The following is a 20,502-nucleotide window of genomic DNA, read 5'->3' on the forward strand; positions in this document are numbered from 1 at the left end:
GGGAAAAAGTCCTTTGATTTCCCCCCCCTCCCCCTTTTACTTTTCCCCCCGGCCAGGCCGCCCCCGCCGGGGCTGGGACTCGCGTCCTAATCGTGTTCTCCTCCGACAGACACTAATCAAGTAATTTCCCAATCCCAGCCCCATCAAATTGCTCTTTAGCTGTTGAACTGTGGAGTTTTGCTCCTCTTTTCTCATGCTAATCAAGCCCATTCAGCATCTCTCTGTGAGGCTATTTGTAGTGGAATAAATCTCCTTGTTTGCCTGCTGCATGATTAATTGATATTGTTGTATGGCTTTTGTTTGGGCTGCGCAGAGCTGAAAGGCAGCGCATATTGGATGTGACGAAAGGAGCTTGAAACATCATTTCGCTGCTGAGGTCTTCCAGAGGTCGAGGGATAGACCGATCGCATTATTCATCCTATTTATTTATCCTTATTAGAAAATATGATGAAAGAATAAGGCCCGGAGTCTTTTTTAAACATTGACTAAACAGCGCATACACAACCCCAATTAAAAAAAGTGCCCGAGATGAGGCCTTTTCTCCATATTAGAAAAATAGCTCTTTTTAACGAGGACCAATTAAATCGTACTTCATTTTACCTGGGACCTCACAATAGACTTGACAACAAATTGCCTTTCTTCTTCCCTGGTAATTACCGGCGGGCTCGGCCACGCTCCCAGCGCCGGGGACCCCCCCCAGAGCCCCCCGGGGCCCCGGCCACCCCCGGGACCCCCGCAGCGGGGGCCCAGTCCGGCCCAGCCGGGCCCGGGCTGTGCAGCTATGTCGGCCTGGCCCCCCGCGCCCCCCGCGCTAAAACTGCCTCGGGGCTCCCAGGGGACACCGCTGCAACCGGGACGTTCAACTAAATAATCCCGGGCCTTTGCTTCTCCCACAAATGCCTTTTTTCCTGCCCCAAATATTTCCAAGTTCCCCTTTCAAAAAGGGGAAGAAAGAAAAAAAAAAGAAACAAAAACCCCAAACTGGAGAACAACAGGAAAAAAAGGAGAGGGGGGAAGGAAAGAAAGAAACTGTTCTTCTTTCTTTTCCCTGTATGCAGGGTAATTGATAGGCTCTATCAGAGGTCAGGATTTGCATAAGAATTAAGAGCAGTAAATTAATTTAATATTCCATGCACATCTCCAATTATTCCTGCAGACCTTTGTCTCCACGGCTGGCAGAGAGAAGGTTCAGCTGCTCTTCAACCAAACAACATCTGTGCAGTTAATAATTTGATAAACAGCTCATACAAATAGTTTCTGAATTATCTGCCAGCCCGATGACTATTCAGTTTGGAAGCACTTGGCGCGGTCTGTGCCGTGCGGCCGGGGCTGGGCAGCGGGGTCCCCCGGTTTAGCTGCCCGGGCAGACAGCTTCCCCCCCATCTCTGAAATAGCATCAGCCACTTGCAACAACCCCCCATCAATAACAGTACGTGAAATCAGTAACTAGCAGTAATTAATCAAAGCCTCGCAGAGGAGGTTCCGGGGCGCCAGCACGGCGCGGGGGGCCGGCTTCCCCCAGCTCTGCACCCGTGGGTCTGGGGACGGTTCTGCGGTCAGTGTGGGGCCACACAAACATCTTGGGGGGCTCGGCGTGGGCCCCCAGCGGTGGGATTCACAGAGGGGACAGCCGCTCTGGAGCCCTGCTAAACCCAAGCCTCGGCCTAAGGAGGGCGTCCTGACCGTCACCGCTCACTGCCGGGGGAAATCCAGCCTCACAAGGCTGCGGCGGCTCCTCCAGCCACCCGTGCCAGCGGGACACGGAGCTCCAGCTCCACCACAAACAGCCCGCGGCGAGGAATCAAACTGCTGGGATAGCGCCAGGCTCAACTGGTTTGTTTTTAAACGCACACATGTAATGCACAACAAACAACAATTATTACAGGGGAAGGGCCAAACGCTCCGCTCTCCGCGGTGCCATGGGGACCGTCACCTTGTGCAGGCGCGGACAGCCCTCACTGATTTCCTCCTCTGCACAGCTTGTACTTCCAGCCTTGCTTCTGCTACCTACTATTAATAATAAACAGGAGCGAATATGTGTAGAAAGTGAATGCTCCTGCATTCCCGGGGCTAAATCGAACGTGCAGAAGGATCCCTTTTTCTGGTTAATGCCACACATGTGACAAAAGTGCTCAAAGCAATTGAGAAGCACATGGAAGTTTGAGTGGGCTCAGCGTCCGTGCACCACAACGAGAGCGCCCAGCGCTGACCGGTATAAATTAAAATCCAGTGGGAAGTTGCAGAGTTCCCCTGGCGAGGCCACCGCCACTCGCTTCCACCAGGCATGAAGCATCACTCCGAAATTAATACAAAAGTTGATGTTAGAAAGATTATGGGGTTCTTCAGGCAGAAGGAAAGGTTAATGCTCCTCTCCATCGTCACGCAACTTTTGTGTTCGCGGTCAAGTTGATTTTTCTCTCCATTTTGAAGAGAAAATTTATTCGAGGAATAGGAATCCAGGAATAGCGACATAAACAGAAATGAAAGGATCGAGTGCCAAACTGGGACGGATGTCTGGGGCTTGATAAGCCAGTGCAGGCTTATCCAGCAAAATAGCACCAGGCTCACCTGGCACTGCCCGGTCGTGCGGGACAGCCCGCAGGGTGACTCAGGCCAGGCTCAGCTGGCGGGAGGCGCTGGGGACCCCGCACCCAGACGTGGGGGCGCGGACTCGATTCCTGCAGCGCCGCAGCAGCACTGACCGCAGAGCTCACCGCGGGAACGGCCCTCGGGACACTCAGCAGCTCCAGGGCTGCTCAGCCCCAGGGGGTTGCTACTAAATAGAGCCTTTTCTCTCCCTTCCAAAATGCACTGTGCTGTCTCCAGAGCCTGAGGCTGTTCTGACCGAGACTGTGTTTTGCCCCAGCTGTAATTAAAAAAAACACACGCGAACCCAGTTTTTATTTTGGAAGCTAAATGGGCTGCTTTGGAGAGTTCAAATCCCCTTTTCGCAGCCCCCAAACCCAACTGCTCCGTGTTGTGAGGAGGGAACTGGACCCGGACCCGGACCTGCTCTGCCACCCCAGCTCCTCGCACTCCCCATGGCCGGGGGGCTCAGGCGGCCTCCCCGCAACACACTGGTTTCCCGAGCCAGGAAGGCGCCGGGCTGGCTCTGGAGACACAGGATGCTGCAGACCCTGCGGCATCACCGCCACCACTGCACCCTGGAAGCTCTTAAGCCCCTTGGTCCCTCGATTTAACCACAGCGAGAGGATTTCAACACTAACACTTGCCAAGCGGCGCTAGGCAACTTAATTAATGTTTGCAGAGCCTGGAGCAAACAGCCTGTACCTGCATACATTTTGTATTAGTCCAGCCTGGCCACAAGCCCTGCAAATCCAAACAGCTTCAGGTGATGCTGGCTGGGTATTTCATGGTGCTGTGGGGCGGTTTTGGGGTTGTTTTCACAAAAAGCAGCACTCACGCCCTGTGGAGTTGGGATGGGATGCTGAGGGACACACCACGGGATAAGATAAGATACCACGGGATAAGATACCGTGGGGCACGCTGCTTCTCACTCGCACAACTCCATTCTGCACCAAAGCACAAACCAAACCCAGCGCCGGGTCCCTGGGGCTCTGGTCACCTCCTCAGAGCCGCTTTTTGGAGTCGTCTCTCTTTACAGACTTGCTGTGCCACTCTTTGTTTTCTCTCTTTATTGAGCCATAGAACAGTCCATAATGAGAGATTAAAATAGTAGTCGTGCTCCGTGATTTATTTTTTTAAATTCCTGTGCCTACACGCATGTAAACCACACCAAGCCACCCGGCTGTAGACCCAGGATAAATAATGCATTGCAATATATTTAGAGAGCGCGAACCACAGAAAAATATGTAGGAGAGGAAAATGCATTTGCTGGGTGGTAAGTTATTTAGAGGCAGAGACGGGAGCGGCTGGGACGGGGTTTGCTCCCACCTTCCCTCCCGCAAATAAATCAGCGTCGTGGCAGCGCCTGCAGCTGAATAAAACATGCCGGGTGTGCGCGGTGGGGCCGGCGCGGCTCCGTAACCAGCCGCCCGCTCGCCGCCTGCAAATGGGCTGGGTTATCAGCCGCCGCCATAAAAACCCCCTCTTCCCCAGCTGATGATGAAGCTCATGCATAGCAAATGACGGAGCAATAACGCTGGCGTCGCCTGCGGCGGGGGAGAAAAAGTACAATATTTACAGACTGACAGGCTAATGGACACTTTCCCAAAGAGCGGTTAGAAAGAAGTAGTAAATGGGCCCGCGCTGATGCAGGGCAGCGGGCCGGTCAGGGAGCACGGCACACGGCACCGGATCGGATAACATCTAATTGGCAGGTCACATCCAAATGAGTGTAGTCATGCATCATCCGGAAGGCTTTTGCTGGTTATAAAGACACTTGTAAACAATTCAGCCGCTGAACATGGCAATAATATGTTGATCCGGCATGTAATGAGGTGTTCCTGGAATCAATAAACTAGTCATGAAGAGCAGGGAGCAAGGTCAGCGCCTGCCTTTTTGATGACCTTTCCTGGCTGGTAAGGACATCACATACTCTGAAGAGGACTTTTCTCATATTGCACAAGGCGCCGAGTGTCAGAACTTCCATTCGCAGCAAGCAAATGAACAGCCGGGCTCTGCATGCTAATGAAGTCCAGGCTATTTTCCACCTTTTCATCTGCACATTATGCTCTTGACTTTGGAGAAGGTGGGAATTAGGTTGGACCCTCGTGTCAGACTGCCTGATGGCTCGGCTCCGGAAAACTGGTAATTGAAGCTGATGACTGATGCGGAGGAGGCCTGAATTTGGAAATAAACAGTTTCAAGCACTGCATGTCATTTCTAGAGAGACTGCTGAGTGAATGGAAATGAGCTCCCTTTCGCCAATCTAATGCAGTTTCTCAGCAGGAAAAACACCGTCTTGGAGACAACAATGCCAGTCATTAAGGTTTAAATGTTCTGGCGATAATGTAAGGAACAGCACCTGCCTTGGCGAGCAGCACTTATGGAAATGCCGGCCCACCGGGGGCCGGGGTTCACCCGCAGCCGCCCAGGCTGGGAGCGGCGCTGGCGGGGTCAGGGCGCCCGAGACAGCCGCCGCGCCCAAAGCGCCTCTCTGCAGAACCCGGCACCGAAAGCCACGCTTACCGCGCCGCATCTGCGCCGCTTCATTGCTCTTCCCCAGCACACTTAGCAGAAAGCCTGCTGGCCTCCAGCTCACCGCTGCTCACTGAGCTGGCCCTAATTCACGTCAGCCCCGCCGCCGGCCCCGGAGACGTGAAAAATGGACTTTGGAGACGAGGCACTTAAAGGCCGGTATTTTCAGAGTCGAATATGAACGCTGTGCTGTCCTAGCTGCTGGGAAATAACACATAGCGCGTTACGAGCCCTTTCCAAATCCTACCTGGTGCTTGGAAACCAGGCAAAGCAACTTGTTTGCCGGGGCAGAGCCAGCCCGGCAGCCTTGCAAGGGCGCTCGGGGCTTGGAGGTGCCACTGTTGGGACACCACTGTTAATAACAAATCCTTAACGAAGGCACGTCCACAGTGACCCGCGTGGGTCTGAACATGCAGCGGAAGATGCTTCAGCACACACTCCACAGCACTGCCAAGCCTGTACTTCCACCCATCCATAATGGTTCACACACAACATGGGAAATAAGTGCGACTTACGCTCTGGATTTCTTTCTCTTTTTTAACAATATTTGCGCTTTTCCCAGCAGCGAGTTAGAGCGGGCAGCCAGCCCCGTGCCCATCAGCTGCGGCTCACGCTGGGGGTGCGGAGCACGCAGGGCTCCCCAGAAAGCCCCGGCACCCTGTCCAGTGTCCCCCAGCCCAGTGTCCTCCAGCCCAGTGTCCCCCAGCCCAGTGTCCTCCAGCCCAGTGTCCCCCAGCCCAGCGTCCCCCAGCCCAGCATCCCCACGCTCAGCGTCCCCCAGCCCAGCATCCCCACGCTCAGCGTCCCCCAGCTCAGCGTCCCCACACTCAGCATCGCTCAGCGTCCCCACACTCAGCATCCCCCAGGCCAGCATCCCCACGCTCAGCGTCCCCCAGCCCAGCATCCTCACACTCAGCGTCCCCCAGCCCAGCATCCCCACACTCAGCGTCCCCCAGCCCAGTGTCCCCCAGCCCAGCGTCCCCCAGCCCAGTGTCCCCCAGCCCAGCGTCCCCCAGCCCAGTGTCCCCTAGGCCAGCGTCCCCCAGCCCAGCGTCCCCCAGCCCAGCGTCCCCCAGCCCAGTGTCCCCTAGGCCAGCGTCCCCCAGCCCAGTGTCCCCCAGCCCAGCGCCCCCCAGCCCAGCGCAGCCGCCGCTCCCGAAAGCCGCGTCTTCCCCTCGGCTCTCCCTGCGGAGGCGGCGGCAGCTCAGGAGTGGGTCTGTTTGTGTAATAGTTTGCAACCCTTCAACATGAAAGGATATAGAAGGATGCAAGTTATTATTATGAAAATGAACCAAGCAACAGACAAAAATATTCAGGAGATGTTATCTGCCATCCCCACAATGCGCTCGTGGAGAAGAGCACTTGGCAGGCAGAAGAGTAGTTGCCAGATACATTGCCTTTTGTTAAATTGCTTTTGCTCTGACAATGCCTTTTAAAACCACATGCAATCTTAATTTAAAATACCTAATACCTGAAGGGATAGGGGCCCAATGCTGGTCTCCAGCTTGGGATTTGTCCAAAGCAATTCCACGGGCTTAATACCACGATTCCTCATTTTAATCACACAACAAATGTGGGAGGCTGTAAGAAACCGTGGACCTGATCCAAACATCACTAAAAATCAATTGAGCAAAGATTTATTTCTTTAAAGAAGTGGGGCCTGCCTGCCACCTTGCTTTGGTCCAAACCTTCATCATCCTCGACTTACAAGAAAGGTTCTCTCTCTGTGTGGTCAATTTTATTACACAAGATGGGGGTAAAAGCAAAATTCAGCTTTTTCTCTTTTTTTTCATTGTCTTAGAAAATGCTTAGAAGTAAGGAACTGCTGAATGCAGCAGTGCAAGAAACCACCCCAGTTTTATCTTCCAAAAGCTCCCCCAAACAGGGCGACCAGCGGTTCCACGCCAGCCGGCCTCCCCTGCTCTCACGCACCGGAGCGTGCCGCTCCCAGCGCCCGCAGCACCCCGAGCCCGTTCTGCACCCCGAGCCCGTTCTGCACCCCGAGCCCGTTCTGCACCCTGAGCCCGTTCTGCACCCCGAGCCCGTTCTGCACCCCGAGCCCACTCTGCACCCCAAGCCCATTCTGCACCCCAAGCCCGTTCTGCACCCCGAGCCCGTTCTGCACCCTGAGCCCGTTCTGCACCCCGAGCCCGCTCTGCACCCTGAGCCCGTTCTGCACCCCGAGCCCGCTCTGCACCCCGAGCCCGTTCTGCACCCCGAGCCCATTCTGCACCCCGAGCCTGCTCTGCACCCCGAGCCCACTCTGCACCCCAAGCCCATTCTGCACCCCAAGCCCGTTCTGCACCCCGAGCCCGTTCTGCACCCTGAGCCCACTCTGCACCCCGAGCCCATTCTGCACCCCAAGCCCGTTCTGCACCCCGAGCCCGTTCTGCACCCCGAGCCCACTCTGCACCCCGAGCCCATTCTGCACCCCGAGCCCATTCTGCACCCCAAGCCCATTCTGCACCCCGAGCCCATTCTGCACCCCAAGCCCGTTCTGCACCCCGAGCCCGTTCTGCACCCCGAGCCCATTCTGCACCCCAAGCCTGCTCTGCACCCCAAGCCCGTTCTGCACCCCGAGCCCGTTCTGCACCCCGCACCTGGTGCCGACCAGGACATCCCCCGCGAGGCGGGCGGCAGCAGCGCAGTGTGTGTCCGGGCACAGGGCCGCCCGCGGATGGTGACGCCGTTTTGGGGCTCGCCCCGTCCGCCCCGCTTCCTTAACCACCTCCTTCCCCACACTAATGCCCTCCAAAAATTATGCAGCCTGTTTGTATTTCTTTACAGCCAGAACAGGCTGCTGACACGAATCAGCCATTAGCGATTCACATTGAGGAGTCTCTGCTAATTGTGCAGAATGTAATTAGTGATTATGTAATATCTGAGCTCTTGCAACTGTCATTAATGTCCACTATTCACCAGAGATAGTTCTTACTGAATTAGAGAATGATTACTGCATGGTAAATCTACTTAATCCTAAATATGCTAATTAACACTGTATGCACTTTAGACAGTGGTTAAAAGCACTAGTAACCTCAAAAAAGGTTGTGATACACCAGTATCTAAATTGCTCGCAATGGATTTTCCTTCAAAAGGTAAATTTGTTTAATTAAACGGTATAGCAAACTGTTAGGCACAGCTATTGATTAGTGCAACCCAAGCCAGGCTTTTCTGTAATGGATCTAGTGAGGTGCTGCCGCAGAGCAGCGATGCTCCCGCTGCATCCCGGGCATCCCACTGCATCCCGGGTATCTCACAACATCCCTGGTATCTCACAGCATCCCAGGCCTCTTGCTGCATCCCGGGTATCTCACAGCACCCGGGCATCCCGCTGCATCCTGGGTATCTCACAGCATCCTGGGCATCTCACAGCATCCCAGGCATCCCGCTGCATACCAGGTATCTCACAGTATCCCGGGCATCCTGCTGCATCCTGGGTATCTCACAGCATCCTGGGCATCTCACAGCATCCCAGGCATCCCGCTGCATACCAGGTATCTCACAGTATCCCGGGCATCCTGCTGCATCCTGGGTATCTCACAGCATCCCGGGCATCCCGCTGCATCCTGGGTATCTCACAGTATTCCTGGTATCCCACAGCATCCCAGGCATCCTGCTGCATCCTGGGTATCTCACAGCATCCCAGGCATCCCGCTGCATCCTGGGTGTCTCACCGCATCCCAGGCATCTCACAGCATCCCAGGCATCCCATTGCATCCCAGGTATCCCACTGCATCATCCTTGGCATCCTGCTGCATCCCGGGCATCCCACTGCATCCTGGGTATCTCACAGCATCCCGGGCATCCCACTGCATCCCGGGGGTCTCACAGCATCCCGGGCATCCCACTGCATCCTGGGGGTCTCACAGCATCCCAGGTGTCCCACAGTGTCCTGGGCTGGGCACAACCCCGGCAGAGCCTCTGGGCCAGGGGGGCTCCGTGCACACCCCCCACACGCGGATGTTCCCAAACAGGCCTGAGATGGGCAGTGGAGCCGTATGTAAAAGAGCTTTCTGACAGCCCTCCCTCCAGGATTAAATACCGTGTTCCTGAGGTCGTAAACCATCACATCACTGCAGGCAGATCCGGTAGCCTTCCTCAATAAATTCTTACTTAAATCTTAATTTTAAGATTTATTTGTGTAAAACAGACTTTAGATATTAAATGCTACCTACTAAATGAACGGAATAGATACAGCAATTGTACAGTTTTTGAAACATCCCTTTGGAATGCCCGGGGTGGTTAATGTATTCTTGTTTCCTGTTTAAAACAAAAAGATATGGCTGTCATGAACCCTGAGGATAACAGCATTTGGTGATTTATGAAGATTCTTCCTGCTTATATATTTTATATAAATAATACTCCTGCGTGTATCTCTGCACTCATTCATAATCAAAAGCTGCACAGGCTGTAAAAAAGAGTTTGTCTAGTAACATATTTAAAATCAGCTTACAAAAATTGGATAACTAATATATCAGACACAAAATAAGTCATTGTAGCAAGCATACCAAAAGGAAAATTAACAGCACAATGCAATCCACGCCACACTTTTATCAGCAGCCTGACACAACAAAAGAACACAAAACAAAATCTCCCCCAACAGAAAGTTCCTCAATCAAAAATCAGAAGTGAAAAGCGCGATAAGAAATTAAGCACGCTCTCGATTTACCTGGGCGCATTAAACGATTGCAGCTGATAAGGGGATTGCGAGCGCGCTCTGGCAGCTGCGCAATGTCGTGGGGCGACGGGCGCGGGTCCCTGCGGCGCTGGAGCACCCAGTGCACAGGGTGACCCAGGGACACTGACAGCACCCAGCTCCCGGGGGTCCCAGCGCACAGGGTGACCCAGGGACACTGAGAGCACCCAGCTCCCGGGGGTCCCAGTGCACAGGGTGACCCAGGGACACTGAGAGCACCCAGCTCCTGGGGGTCCCAGTGCACAGGGTGACCCAGGGACACTGAGAGCACCCAGCTCCTGGGGGTCCCAGTGCACAGGGTGACCCAGGGACACTCAGAGCACCCAGCTCCTGGGGGTCCCAGTGCACAGGGTGACCCAGGGACACTCAGAGCACCCAGCTCCCGGGGGTCCCAGCGCACAGGGTGACCCAGGGACACTCAGAGCACCCAGCTCCTGGGGGTCCCAGTGCACAGGGTGACCTAGGGACACTCGGAGCACCCAGCTCCCAGGGGTCCCAGTGCACAGGGTGACCCAGGGACACTCAGAGCACCCAGCTCCCGGGGACCCCACTGCACAGGGTGACCCAGGGACACTGAGAGCACCCAGCTCCCGGGGGTCCCAGTGCACAGGGTGACCCAGGGACACTCAGAGCACCCAGCTCCCAGGGGTCCCAGTGCACAGGGTGACCCAGGGACACTCAGAGCACCCAGCTCCCGGGGACCCCACTGCACAGGGTGACCCAGGGACACTCAGAGCACCCAGCTCCCGAGCAGACTCGGTGTGTACGGGTGACAGCCTCAATCCGGCGACTTAACAGTCCCCGTGCATTTGCTTTATAAAAGAGCTACTGCAGCCTATGGCACTGAAAAGATGTCCCTGGTGCCTGAACGAAGATTTACACAGAAGGCCTGACCCTAAGGCTGACTCCGAGGATTATTTGCAGTCGTCCCTGTCAATACCACGGGCCTGGGCTCCAGAAAGCCCCCCTGCGCTGGACGGGGTCTGCAGGGTCAGCTCCATGGGTTTCCGTGCCCCACAGACACAGCGGCTGTGAGGACGGGATGAAAACACACGTGCACAAGTTGGGAAAGGACAGCAGGCTCAGTCTGCGGGGGGACACGGGCTGTGCCCCCAGCTCGCCACACATGTGTGCACGGATGGACACACACACGTGCATGGATGGACACACAGACGTGTGCATTAATGGACACACACGTGTGCATGGATGGACACACACGTGTGCATAGATGGACACACAGACGTGTGCATGGATGGACACACATGTGCATGGATGGACACACACGTGTGCACTGATGGACGCACACACATGTGCATGGATGGACACACAGACGTGTGCATGGATGGACACACAGACGTGTGCATGAATGGGCACACATGCATGCACAAATGGACACACACGTGTGCACAGATGGATGCACAGACGTGTGCACAAATGGACACACACGTGCGCATGGATGGACACACAGATGTGTGCATGGATGGACATACACATGTGCATGGATGGACACACAGACATGTGCACGGATGGACACACACGTGTGCACTGATGGATGCACACACGTGCACGGATGGACACACAGATGTGTGCACGGATGGACACACTCACATGTGCACGGATGGACACAGACGTGTGCATGGATGGACACACACACATGTGCACGGATGGACACACAGACGTGTGCACGGATGGACACACACATGTGCATGGATGGATGCACACACACGTGTGCACAGATGGATGCACACACATGTGCACAGATGGATGCACACACACGTGCACGGATGGATGCACACACGTGTGCACGGATGGATACACACACGTGCACGGATGGATGCACACACACGTGTGCACAGATGGATGCACACACATGTGCACAGATGGATGCACACACACGTGCACGGATGGATGCACACACGTGTGCACGGATGGACACAGACGTGTGCACGGATGGATGCACACACACGTGCACGGATGGATGCACACACGTGCACGGATGGACACAGACGTGTGCACGGATGGATGCACACACGTGCACGGATGGCCACACGGCTGCACACGCGTGTGCCCTCGTGCAAACACGGGCTCCCGGCCGAGCGGACAGCTCGCGTCCCGCGGCTCCTCACGGCAATCACCAGCCACGGAAATGAAAGAATTAGCCACACAATAAACCCCTAATTGCCTGGCAACAGCGTTTAGGCCCCATTAGGTAGATTTGTAACCGCTTCCAGAGGAATAAACTCCTGTGTCATTAGATAACAAGGAAAGAAATAGGTTATTTCCTTTTTGAAAGGTATGAAAGCTTCCAATTGCCTGATGTATTCGCTTAGTAGATTATTTTCTGTCATCTCAGTTAATTGAATTTTATCCATTGCTCTCAGAATTCCTCCCTTTCGTGTAAGGTTAAAAAGTTCAGAGGAGTCATATTTTTGAACCTCGTCCACTTATCGCCCAAGCCAACTCCAGCTGCACAAAGTGCGCCGGGGAAAACGGACTCGCAAAAAACTATGTGGTAATTGCTTTTTAGCACCCGGCTGAATGGGCGCCTGGAGAACCGCCAACCGCGGCTGTCAGCGCGGCACCCGGCTGGGACATGTGTGCTGTGTGTGCCTTTGGGGTACGCAGCATCACAGACTCACGGATGTCAGGGCTGGAGGGCCCTGGAAAGCTCACCCAGTGCAACCCCCCATGGAGCAGGAACACCCAGATGAGGTTACACAGGAAGGTGTCCAGGCGGGTTGGAATGTCTGCAGAGAAGGAGACTCCACAACCCCCCTGGGCAGCCTGGGCCAGGCTCTGCCACCCTCACCCCCAACAAGTTGCTTCTCAATTTAAGTGGAACCTCCGCAGTGCGATGGGCATCACCTCCTCTCCTAGACAACCAAACTGGAGACCCAGAACTAACCCGGCTCTGCCCGTTCCCAAGGGCGGTGACCCCCGCACTGGTCACGCTGAGCCGAAGCTCCAGGGCCACGGTGACAGCTCGGCCGAGCGGCAGGACCCCAGCACGCAGGAGCCGGAGGGGTTTTCTCCTCGCCCTCATTGTTGGCCTCCCCAGGACCAATTTCAGACCCCTCAAAATGTATCATGGCGAACAAAATCCACATGCAGCCCTGCCAGGATGTGTCCTGACATCCCTCAGCCCTTCCCAGCACACACCGTCACACCGTCCCTGCTCAGCTCTTCAGGACACCCAGCCCCCGCTGTCACCCTGCCTGCACTGTCACCCAGCCCTTGCTGTCACCCATCCCTCACTGTCACCCATCCTTTGCTGTCATCCATCCCTCACGGTCACTCATCCCTCACTGTCACCCATCCCTCACTGTCACCCATCCTTTGCTGTCACCCATCCTTTGCTGTCACCTAGCCCTCGCTGTCACCCAGCCCTCACTGTCACCGAGCCCTCACTGTCACCCATCCTTTGCTGTCACCCATCCTTTGCTGTCACCCAGCCTTCACTGTCACCCCGCCCCTCACTTCTTCCTTCCCAAAGCAAAGCTAGTTAGATGTTGTTAATTTCTGGGTGAATCCACAAGGTATGCTATCCCTGTCACATCCCTCAGGCCACTGAGCTTGGCTTCCCCAGTTTCCCCCAGTCGGGAGCTGAGGAGCGAAGTTGACGTTTAACGGGGCCACGGGGCAGAGGCAGCAGCTTCACTCCCATGCTGCGCAGCATTTGCTTTGCGGAGCGGCACCGCCCTTAACGAAACAGGGTGGCTGTGCTGCTGCAAGGTCACCAAAATAAGCTCCTGGTGGCTCCGGAGCCGCTCGATTTTAAACACTTCTGAAAAGCCAGCTCCATTTTCTGCTTTGGTGCATACGAGAACGCATCAGCTCTGCCGCTCGGGCATTGTCACCCCGTTCCCAACTATTACAACGCAGTTTCTATCAGAGCAGTTTTCTTCGCAGCCAGTCGAGTGGAATGATCCCTGAAAGCAGCGGTTTGCGGCAGAAACGCGCGCGGCGTCCCCCCCGGCACCATCACACCCTGCGACCGCCCACCCGCAGGCTCGCTCCCCACAAACCCACCCTGCGGCGCCCAGGAGCCAGGGCTGGGGGAGCAGAAGCACAGGAACGGGAGCAAAACCCCAAAACACAGCGAGAACCACGCTGGAGCGGCCAAGCCCAGGGCGCACAGCTTCCCAAGAGCCTGTTCCCACCGCTGGCACCCACCCCGCGGTGCCCCTGCTCCCCTGCGCCCGGCACAGGGACACCCCGGCTCCTACACACACATTCGGGGACACCCCCGATTCTTACAGATGCATTTGGGGACAGCCCCAGTTCTTACAGATGCATTTGGGGACACCTCCAGTTCTTACAGATGCATTTGGGGACATCCCCAGTTCTTACAGATGCACTTGGGGACACATCCAGTTCTTACAGGTGCATTTGGGGACACCCCCAGTTCTTACAGATGCATTCGGGGACACCCCCAGTTCTTGCAGATGTGTTTCAGATCTCGGGATGTTCCCGGTCAGAAAGTGGAAGGGGAAGACCAGGGCTGCCCTGTTCCAGGCTGGTTTTAACGGTATTTGTTTGTCGGTGCAGCCCAGAGCGCTGTGCACGAAGGGTCCTTCACCGGGGGGAGCGGAGGAGTGCAGCCCCTGCTCCGCCGTCCCTCTGCGCGCGGCCATTCACCGGGATAACCTTGTCATCTACAGAACTCCGGGAGTTATGATGGGTGTTACATAAACCAAACCTCCTCTGTCAATAAGGGGAAAAAACATTTTTAAAAGAGAAGCAGCTCAAAATTAACCCCAAGAGCACAGTTTGAACCCACATCACCTTGGAAAAAGCAGCAGAGACAATGGCATGCATTCAGCCCCTGTCCTTTCTCATTTAAATAACCTGGCCTTCATTAGCTTCTGATGGATTGCTTTAAAATCGCTAAAACGGAGCCTTGTTTGTTTTTAATGTGTAGTTGCATTGATTTTTTTCCCCTCCTCATTCTAATAAAAGGCGTTTTACAGAGCGACGGAGCCCAGCGCAGCTCCGTGGGGCAGCGGGGCGCTTGGAGCCCCACGGAGGGGCAGAGCCTCCCCACGGAGGGACGGAGCCTCCCCACGGAGGGACGGAGCCTCCCCACGGAAGGGCAGAGCCTCCCCACGGAGGGACGGAGCCTCCCCACGGAAGGGCAGAGCCTCCCCACGGAGGGACGGAGCCTCCCCACGGAGGGACAGAGCCTCCCCACGGAGGGGCAGAGCCTCCCCACGGAGGGACGGAGCCTCCCCACGGAGGGACGGAGCCTCCCCACAGAAGGGCAGAGCCTCCCCACGGGTTGCAGTTTGGGCAGCCAGACCCCACGCTGGCTGTGCCAACCGTGCAGTGGGTGCCACGGCCTGAGGGCTCCTCGAGCTGCACCGGGACAGCAAATCACCCAAATAACCCGAGTTAACGGCAGCAGGTGCAGGTGGAAACGTGGGACGCAGCAGCGGGTACAGTTGGGAAAAGCCAACACATCCCCTGGGCCTTTGCTTTGCTGCTGGAAGTGTGTGTGCCATACACTCCCAGGGCTGTCTCCCCGTAAACCCGGACCAGTATCTGAACACAAGCAACCTGAAATCCGAGCACTGGAATACACCCAGTTGGATTTTCCGTAAAGGAGAAATCCCGAGTTAACTTAGAGTACGCTTCTTCTACAAACAGCTCAATGTTACAAACCTGCCGCATCTCCTCAGCTCGCGGTTCCGCAGCAGCTGGCCAGCTGTGCTGTGCTCTGGGCCAGCAGCCCACTCGCCAGCTCCCCAAAGGGTCTGCGTTGCTCAATGACGAGCGCTAGAACCGGGACAGAGCGGCCACGGCGCAGAGAGGAAAGGTGGAACGGGAGCGAAGCGGGAGGGAGGTGTCGGTGCCCACGCTGCCAGCGCTGTCCCCGTCCCCGCGCTGTGCCACCCCCGCCACAGGAACCAGGGGACAGCTCCTGACCCCGGGACAAAACCCCCTTCTTGTCAGAGCTGCGGAGGGGAAACCCGAGGGGTTCCAGCCAGGGCTGTTCCTGTGCGGCGCTCAGCAACACCCGCACCGCCAGCAGGGGCTGCGCTCAGAGGGTGCTGCTGCTGCCCGGGAAAGGAGAGTGAAACACAGTGAAACAGAAGAGAATACAGTATGACCACAAACAGAACAAAATTAAATCAAAATAACAACAAAAGAAACGAAAAGAAAAAATAAAAACCAAAAATTAACAAATTAAAATAATAAATTAAGTTAAATTAAATTAAATTAATAAAATAAAATAAAACTAAATAAAATAAAATAAAAATCAGTATGGATTGAAAGCAGGTCTTCCCCCAAGCAGCACGGCAAGGGCAGGCGTTGGCCAGGCTGGGTGGTTGTTTGTTTGTAAGCGGGTGTTTGTTTGTAAGCGGGTGTTTGCAGAGCAGGTGTCTGTGTGTCTGCAGAGCGGGTGTCTGTCTGTCTGCAGAGCGGGTGTCTGCAGAGCCCACTGCCTGCAGAGCCCACCGCAGCTCCCGAGCCAGGTGTCACCCACGCAGCTCCCGAGCCGGGTGTCACCATGCACAGCTCCCGAGCCGGGTGTCACCCGCGCAGCTCCCGAGCCGGGTGTCACCATGCACAGCTCCAGAGCCGGGTGTCACCATGCACAGCTCCAGAGCCGGGTGTCACCCGTGCAGCTCCCGAGCCGGGTGTCACCCGCGCAGCTCCCGAGCCGGGTGTCACTCAGGGCCGCGGTGCCAGAGCCGCCCCGGGAGGGCAGGGAAGCGGCGCCCGTGCTGCTCTCACCGCGCTGCTGCCGGGGACGGACGCGGCCTGATCTGTGAGTATTTAATGTTTCTTAGGAAGCACTTCTAAAAGAAATTGGTATGTAATGACAGCACTCACTGGAAAACAGGCCGATTATAAAATGCACTAACTTATCTGGTATTCATTTGAAAAGTAAATGGATGCAAGTAAAGGTGAGAGTTCACCACCAATTCAAATATTTTGCTTTAACAGGCTCTAGCACTCCTACTTTAATTCAAGCAGAAGCACAAGTATGAATAATCAAACTGGATGATGCTCATCAAAACCTTTGTGCCTTGCACCATTTCAAATGGTCATTGAAGCTTAATGGCAAAAAATTTACATTATTCCTTTAATTTGTATTCCGTTCCTTCCTTCTGAGTGATGTGATTGTGATTTTCTGTTGCCGGCTGTATTATTTTGATGCAAATGTTATGTGCTGGTGCAGTCCAATTTCCTGCTTTGGCCCCCCCTTCCTTCCCCCAGCAAAGAAACGACAGCTAAAATAGTTCAAAATTGGGGAGGGATTTTGCAATAGTTCCTTAACTACTGCTCCTAATTAAAGCAAACAATGCAGGGTCTTGAAGCACCCTGAAAAGCGGAAAATTAATTATTAGCTGCAGGGGGAGGGAAGCGGCTTTGCTCCCTGGACCTCCAGAAAAACCGCGACAAAAACAAAAGGAGAAAGAAGCGCGGGATCCCAGTCCTGCCTACAAAAGAATTAGAGAAGAAAATTTGTAATTCAGTTAAAAACTCCTTTTGCTGGAGCATAATCACCTGGGGCCGGCTGCCCGACGAAGAGGCATGGGGCTGCACACCAAAGCCCGCAGCAGCCGGCCCCCGGGGCGCTCGCGCCGCCTAATATATGCACCGACTAATTTATTGCGCTGTGACTAATTTCCATTCCTTGTGCTCAGAGTTGCCTGGCTAATTACAGGGGTGTTTTCTTAACTGGGGTAATTGCGCTGCCCGCGCGCCGCCCCCACGCGCGCCCCACGCGGGCTTTGATGCGCCCCCACGGGGCGGCCGCGCCGGGCGCCGCCCTCATTAGCTTGGCTGCCTTAATTAAGGGAGATGTGGGGATGCGGGGGGTGCTGAGCGCCCCGTTACACAGGCACGTGTGGGGCTCATGGGTCCCGGGGCTGCCCAGGCCTGCATCCACCCCCTCCAAGTCTCCATCCCATCCAACCATCCATCCACTTCAAGCATCCATCCCATCCAAGCATCCATCCCATCCAACCATCCATCCCCTCCAAGCATCCATCAGCTCCAAGCATCCACGCCACCCAAGCATCCATCCCCTCCAAGCGTCCATCTCATCTAAACGTCCATCCCATCCAACCATCCATCCCATTCAAGCATCCATCAGCTCCAAGTCTCCATCCCATCCAAGCATCCATCCCCTCCAAGCATCCACCTCGTCCAAACCTCCATCTCATCCACCCATCCATCCCATCCAGCCATCCATCCCATTCAAGTGTCCACCAGCTCCAAGTGTCCATCCCATCCAAGCACCCATCCCCTCCAAATCTCAATTCCATCCAAGCATCCATCCCATCCCATCCAACCATCCATCCTCTCCAATGTCATCCCACCCCACCCCAGCTGCCTGCACAGAACATGCTTGTACCAGGAGCATCCCTCAAAGCAAGTCCTGGGGCACGGCTGTGAGCACTGGTGTCACCATGTCACCATGCTGCTCGGCCCTGCTAAGCCTGGCTCCAAACCTGCTGCCTTGGGCTGCCTTAATTTCATGTGTGGAAGTCACTCATGCATTTAAAATTATTAGACAGATAATCACTTCCTTGAAATAATTTCAGCACTCATCTATAATAAAAAAGATTTCTTTCAAAGGACCCTTAGTTAAATGGGCTCAGTGCTACTTTCTGTATCCCGCAGGTCAATTTGATTCTGCTCTATCCTCTCTATACAGCTAAACAATTGCTTTTCATAAACTGGAGAGCAGAGTGAAAGCAGCCTGTAATATCCACCCAGAGATGGCCTTGAACACGGTCGTTAATAAAAGCTTGACATCTGAAATTCTACTTCTTCATTCCTCTCTTATCAAGGAGTTGATCAAGATTGCAGAAAATTAATGTCATATTAATAAATACTAATAACCCGGCAGCGAGCGCCAGCAGGAGGACGAGGAGAAGCCCCCGGCCCGCGGGTGCAGCGTCCCCTCGCCCGGGCTGGGACCCGGGGACGCCACCGCGGAGGGACGGCGATGGGGACAGAGATGAGGACAGCGACGGGGACAGTGAGGGGGACAGCAATGGGGACAGAGATGAGGACAGCGACGGGGACAGTGATGGGGACAGCGACGGGGACAGTGATGGGGACAGCGATGGGGACAGAGATGAGGACAGCGACGGGGACAGTGATGGGGACAGCAATGGGGACAGTGATGGGGACAGAGATGAGGACAGCGATGGGGACAGAGATGAGGACAGCGACGGGGACAGTGATGGGGACAGCAATGGGGACAGTGATGGGGACAGAGACGAGGACAGCGATGGGGACAGCGATGGGGACAGAGATGAGGACAGTGACGGGGACAGCGATGGGGACAGTGACGGGGACAGCGCAAGAGGCACCGTCTGCAGCGCGGGGACACATCCATGGCCCCATGTCCCGCAGGGCCGGGCAGAGCGGTGCCAGGGACACAACCAGCGGCTGCGGGGCGCGTGAGGGACCACAGCGGTGTGTGGGATGCTCATGTATAAAGCACCTTCTCCGGCTCAGGCTTTGCTGTGAAAAAGGCAATAAAAAGAGTCTCCCGCCACACAACCGCCTCCGGTGTCTCCTCTCTAATAACTTGGCATATTCACTTAATACAGCCCGGCTCGTTCCGAGTCGTTAGCGGCGGCGGGAGACACAGCCTGAACACTGACCTGGTTTGCTTGCCAAGGCACAGCAAAGAGAAACCTTCACATAATCATTTCCAAACATTAAAATGGCTCCATTGTCATTATAGCGGAGAGATTGAATTCGCCTCATCAAAGCGGCGTGTGACAGGTGACTCAATAGGATGGTGCCAAGCGCGGAGGCAAGGAGATTAGCAGGGCACTGATATCATTATTTCCGCCTATCACAGATTCGGCAGGGAGGCAATTGTAATTTCTGGGCTTATTAGTCTGCATTCGGAGGAAAAAACCCGGTGATAAACCTCAGTGTGACAGCCAGGCATTTGTGCAGCAAGTGCTGTCACAGTGACGCTCAGAAAATGCCAATGTGGAGCCGCTCTCCTAATCCCCCTAATGGAGGTTAAAGCATGGCACACCGGCTCTCTTACCCGCCATTGCCACGCTAATAACATTTGCATTTTTAAGTTAAATATAGTAAGTAAAGACTAAGTCTCCCCTTGGCGTCTTTGGCAATTAACTCGGCGCTGGCAGAGCAACAGCAAAGAGGAATTCCAGCTGGCACATCTGTTCCGCGGCGCGCGCGGACGCTCGGCAGGCCGGCGTTCCGGACGGACAGACAGACACCGAGGCACCTGCAGGACAGGACCCGGCCCAGGCGGGGGCTCCCGGAGCTGAGATTATTCGGTGCTTTTACCGACCTTCACAAGCGGTTTTGGTTCCAGGCCACAGAAGCGTTCCGCGGGGCGGCTGGGCTCTGCGGCACGCACCGGGCTCGCCGTGGCCGTAATCCCCCGGCCGGGACCCCGGCGTGTGTGCACACACAGGAATTTCTTCAGGAAAAAAAATTACAGGTGGTAAACTGTTACTTTTCCACATTTAAATAAGAGACCAATTAAGAAGACTATGTAATTCAATTCTTGAGTGAGTGCCGCTGAATTCAATTTGTTTCAGGTCAATGAATATAATGTGAAGTTATTAACAAAAAGGTCAGGGACTGCATATAAAATATACACACATGACAGGGAGGAGTAATTAGTACACATTTCACATGTTCTGTTGCTCAGACATATGGTGTAGAAA

General features: G+C 55.0%; 1 protein-coding gene across 4 annotated transcripts in view; it reads right to left on the reverse strand.

The window, feature by feature from the left end:
* Nucleotides 1–20,502, reverse strand: part of KIZ (kizuna centrosomal protein) — a 113,808-nt gene that overhangs the window by 45,636 nt on the left and 47,670 nt on the right. The window lies entirely within an intron of this gene.

The sequence above is a fragment of the Columba livia genome, chromosome 3 (assembly GCF_036013475.1).
Source record: "Columba livia isolate bColLiv1 breed racing homer chromosome 3, bColLiv1.pat.W.v2, whole genome shotgun sequence".
NCBI classification, from domain to species: Eukaryota; Metazoa; Chordata; class Aves; order Columbiformes; family Columbidae; genus Columba; species Columba livia.